This window comes from Parasteatoda tepidariorum, chromosome 1 (assembly GCF_043381705.1).
Source record: "Parasteatoda tepidariorum isolate YZ-2023 chromosome 1, CAS_Ptep_4.0, whole genome shotgun sequence".
Taxonomy (NCBI): domain Eukaryota; kingdom Metazoa; phylum Arthropoda; class Arachnida; order Araneae; family Theridiidae; genus Parasteatoda; species Parasteatoda tepidariorum.
In genome coordinates, this window is record NC_092204.1 from 30,261,855 (window position 1) to 30,267,282 (window position 5,428).

Consider the following 5,428-nt stretch of genomic DNA (forward strand, 5'->3'; position numbering starts at 1 on the left):
ATATATATATATATATATTAGGGGAAAAAAAACTGTAATGCTCATAAGAATGAAAGTGTAAAAGCAAGATACATTCATATTTTATTAGAGAGTATTTATTGGGTTGAGAAAAAACCAAAAATGAAAACAAAACCATTTTAGTACAGAATAAGATTCAATGTTTATTCGGTAATTTCTATTTCTAGAATTATTAGAGGTCTTATGAATTTTAAACAGAAAATATTTTCTCTTTCGTTTTTTCCTTAAAAAAAAAGAGCTACAAAAAATTAAAACAAAGTGAATTAAGGAGCAGTTTAAAAATTCGCGATTTCCTCCAGTTTTCGAAATTTCAGATTGCAATAGCATTGTATTAAAATATCGGGATTCTAAATAACGCGTACAGATCTATGGCGCTAAATGTCGAAAGAAAGACGGAAACATAACTTATATTAACAAAGAAAGATGCATAAATAAATAGTATGAAAAGGTAATTATTTAAATGCTTACTTAGAAATTCGCGTGTCGTAATAACATGGAATGGAATCGCCAAAATGACATAGAAAAACAGCGAAATAATTGAAGAAAAAAAAATTTACAATAAAATTAGCACGAATAAATCGCTTCAATGAAAGATTATTTAAATGCGTTGCTAAAAATTTGCGTAACAAAATAATCTTAACAAAAATTGAAATTTTTAAGTCCCCATGGAAAAATATCTCAAATGCTGCCGAAAAAAATGATAGAAAAGTAACTTGCATTTACGATGAATTCGGAAAAAACAAAGAGCGTCAAAAAGTTACTACTTAAATGTGGGATTTGAAACTCGCATGTCAATAATATTGTAGAAAAAATACTGGATTTTTAAAATCACGTGAAAAACCGTAACAACAATACAATAATTGACTTTAAAAAAAGAAAATCTTTCAAATTTACGATGAAATGAGCACAAATAAAGCACGCCCAAAAGTGATAAATTAAATATATGATTTATAACTCACAAGTTATAATATAATACTAAATGTAGCAGGATTTTAAAAACCATTCATAAATTGATAGTTTTAAATACAAAAATTTTAAAAATATCGAACGTCATTTAACTTCGTGATGATAAAGAGGTCGAGAAGTGATATTGACGGGTATCGTATTAAAATTATTCAGTTTTTTCATGACCATGAGAAATTTCGTAGTTATAACCGTTGGAATAGCGATAGAGACACAACATACATTTTTGCAATAGAATCTGTGTAAATTGAACGAATCAAAAAGTGATGACTCAAATATGCGATTTTCGATACTTTTTTAATTTTCAACTAAAAAATAATCATTGTGTTAAGAAATTTCCGCAGGCTGCAGGAAAGTAACGCCTACATTTTAGCATGTAGTTATTCTGTTTGAAGATGATTTGCCCATTTAATTTCAACAGCCGAGCCAACCTCGGTAGACCCAGCTTTATTTGAAATTTGACTGAAGTTGGTGGTATACTTGCCGCTTTACCACGCTGATACTAAAAGCAATTACTGTTTATTTACTAAAATATTTTTTTCAAATAAAAGTGGTATGTTCAGAAGAAAGTTAATCAGATTCTTTTTTTTTTTGTTGTTGTCTTAATAACTACCGCATTTTCAAAAATGGGTATAGCACTATTTTTCTTAGGCAGTTCCTTCCAGAATCTAACCCCATAATAAAGCATCCCACACACCTGCCTCAGATTAACTCCCCTCTAACAGTTCATTATAGACTGCTGCCAAAATTTTCCATTGAATCATGATTCATTGATCATGACGGCAGCTTTCTTATGAATCACGTGTAAAATAGTCATCTTTTATGATTCGTAGTTCGAAAAATGTGACAATTGAGAATGTGAGTAGGAAAAAAAATGGCCATGCTGAATAAAACAAGTACCAGTCAAATAAAATATCTGTACATTAGAAAAAATTCTCAATCCATTTTTTTTTTAAAATTAAGAACTGCAATGTATAAATTATCTTGACAATTAAAAATTTTCTTCATACACTTCTAATATGATTAATTATGAACCTTGTTCAAATGTATTCTTAATATAAACAATTTCTCTTTTTTAGCGCAACTATTTATCTTTCCACAAATTTAAAAATGCACCAATGTTGTTTTTTAATGAAATATTCTGTAACGATTATGTTTACTAATGAATTGTAATGTTATATATATTTTTTCTTTATAATTCTGTAAGCTGATAATATTTTTAAAACACAGTATTTTACTTTCAAATCCAAACAAAGTCAAATTCTAAAAATTCCAGTAGTTTAAAAAATTAAGCAATCTGCTAAAGTAGCATTACATCATGCAGAAGAGCTAAATAAGAAACCTAGCATCAATTATTTAAAATTTTTGTATATTTGATTATTATATAATATTAGATGATAAAGTAACATCGCGTTATGCAGAAGAGCTAAATAAGAAATCTAGCATCAAACATTTAAAATTTTTGTATATTAGATTATTATATAATATTAGATGATTAAGTAACATCGCGTTATGCAGAAGAGCTAAATAAGAAATCTAGCATCAATTAATTAAAATTTTTCTACATTAGGATATTATATAATATTAGATTATTTCGAGCCAAAAATTAATTATGTCTCAGAGAACGACGTAGATACCATAAAATTAGAATGCGATTCACCAAAAGAAATGTTCTACTGGGGACTGATGGCTACGTAACATTACGAGCCCTTGCAATTAACTGTCCTGAGAGACTCTCAAAGTTATAGGTATAAAATAGAATCATAGCATCCAATTCGAATGTATTTCTGTAAATATATATAAACTCATCCACCCACGACTACAATCTCTTCACTTTATTATTATAGTTTTATTTATAAAATCAAGAGCTAATAACAAAAAACATTATCTAATAACAATAACATTTATCGTAAATATCTTTAAAAAGTCATTTCCGATTGGGATGTGTTGATAAACCCAAAAGCAATAGAACAATAAGATAGAAAAAAAATGTGCCAGTTGGTACTAATAAATCAATACATGAACGTGCATAAATTACCGTAAAATGAAACTGGAAGATTATTTTTAAGCAGTTTGTATGCAAAATGCAGCACTACATTAAAATACATTTCTACACTACATTTCAACAGCACTACATTAGCTGATTACAATGCTGATTACTCAGCATCAATGACCAATTGAATTGGAACTCAAGTGTTGAAAAAGTCCCAAACAAAGCATGCGCAGCCTACTGTTGCTTAAGGCAAATTAAAATTTAATAAATCTTTTTTCCATTCAGCTTAAAGGAAACATTCCATTTGTAATGCATCAGACCTATCTTCACGTAAGAATGCCCATCTTGGTCAACATAAACCAAACACAAATGACAAAACTAGTAATAATATTGAACGAGTAGTTAAGAGAAATCACTGGAGCACCTTCCCAATCGAACAATCAGTAAAGATCTGAATATTAAGATAACTATAGTGACTATATTAACAAATTAAGAGCTGCTCAAAAAAATCTGAAACTGCTGATTTTAATCAAATTTTAAATAAGGAAATCGACTTGCATCTTGGCACAAACTTTTTGAGTGAGGGACCACTTGCACAGCAACTTGACAAACGAAGGCAACGTGCATATTTAGTCATGTTGGTGGCAGAAATGATAATTTTTATATAAACGTTAGTGTTCTGAGTAATACATCGAAAAAAATAGTAATACTATATTCGAAAAAACATTAAAAAATTATATATTTTACTCAATAATTGATTTATATATATATATCTATGTATATATAGTAGGGAAAAAATATAAATTCTAACAAAAAAAAACTGTAATGATCATAGAGTGAATGTGTAATGAAAAAAATACTTATTTTCATAAAGAAGTTTTATTAGGTTTAAGCAAAAGCCAAAAATTTAAACAAAACCATTATAGTATAAAAAAAGATTCAATGTTTATCTGATATTATACATCATGTATTTCTATTTTTTGAATTATTAGAGGTTTTATGAACTTAAAACAATAATCATTATCCTCTACTTTTTCAAAAAAAAAAAAAAAAAAAAAAAAAAAAAAAAAAAAAAAAAAAAAANAAAAAAAAAAAAAAAAAAAAAAAACGTAAGTTACAAAACAAAAAAAAAATTAATAGTTTTCCAGTTTCAAAAAATGAATCTCCAGTTATCGAATTTTTCAGATTATAATAATCTTGAAATAAATTATCAGGATTCTAAATGATTCGATGAATTTGTTTACGATGAATTCATTTACGCATTTACGATGAATTCGGGAAAAACTAAGCGCGTCAAAAAATGATTATTTAAATGTGAGCTTTGCAGCCCGTGTGCCTTAATAATATCGTATAAAAAATACGGGATTTCTAAAATCACGTGGAAAACCGTAACAAAAAAAAAGCCCTTTAAAAAATTAAAAAAAAAATCGTTTAGATTTGCGATGAAATCAGCACGAAAGAAGCACGTCAAAAAGTGATAAATTATATGCGCGATTCATAACTCCCAAGTTGTAAAATCATAACAAATGTATCGAAATACTAAAAACTATATAGAAATTTGTAGTTATAAATGGGAAAAAAAATCGATACATCACTTGGATTTACGGTGCAATTGAAAAAAATAAAACGATTCAAAAAGTGATAATTGAAATTCAAAATGCGTGCATTGTAATATCGTATTTAAAATATTGTTTTTTTTCTTCAAAAAACCGTTGAAAAAGCGTTTGAGGAACAATATAGATTTACAATAGAATCTGTGCAAATTGAACGCATCAAAAAGTGTAGACTCAAGTGTACAATTTAAAATTTTCGAAATTTTTTAATATTCAATGGAAAAAAACAAACAAATCATGTTTAAAAGCTTTTTCGGGCTGCGCATCAACAGTCGGTGAGCCGCAGATTATGCACCTCTAATAGTATTCTATAACTTTATATTCCATAACTTATATTTATAACTAGCTGAATACCCGTTCTTCGCACGGAAATATTTAAAAAAAAAAAAATTAATAAATCAGTATTAAGAAACACTACGAAATCATGAAATCAAACTAAAATTATAAATCGACACAAGAACCAGATAAGTGATATTTTTAGGGGAATTAATGAATCAGAATTAATGAGATTAAAAAAAAAAAGTGACTGAGTAAATACGCAGAGATGCCAACTGCTCCGGACATGCCAAAATAAGTAAAAAAGCGGTAAATAACTATAAAGAAAATTTGCAAATATTTGACTAATTTTTTTTTGTTTTTTAAAAGGTAAAGCATGACATAAGTACCTAGTCCTAGTGTTAAGGTTTTATTGGGCACCTGGGCCGCGAAGCGGCCCCTATCCCATTCATCTGGAATTTTATAACAGTTTTGGTTGAGCAATGATGTGAGCAGGCAATGGAGTTGCTTTTATGAATGTTTCAAGCTCTTTGCTTGAATAACTAAACCATCACTGAGACTTCAT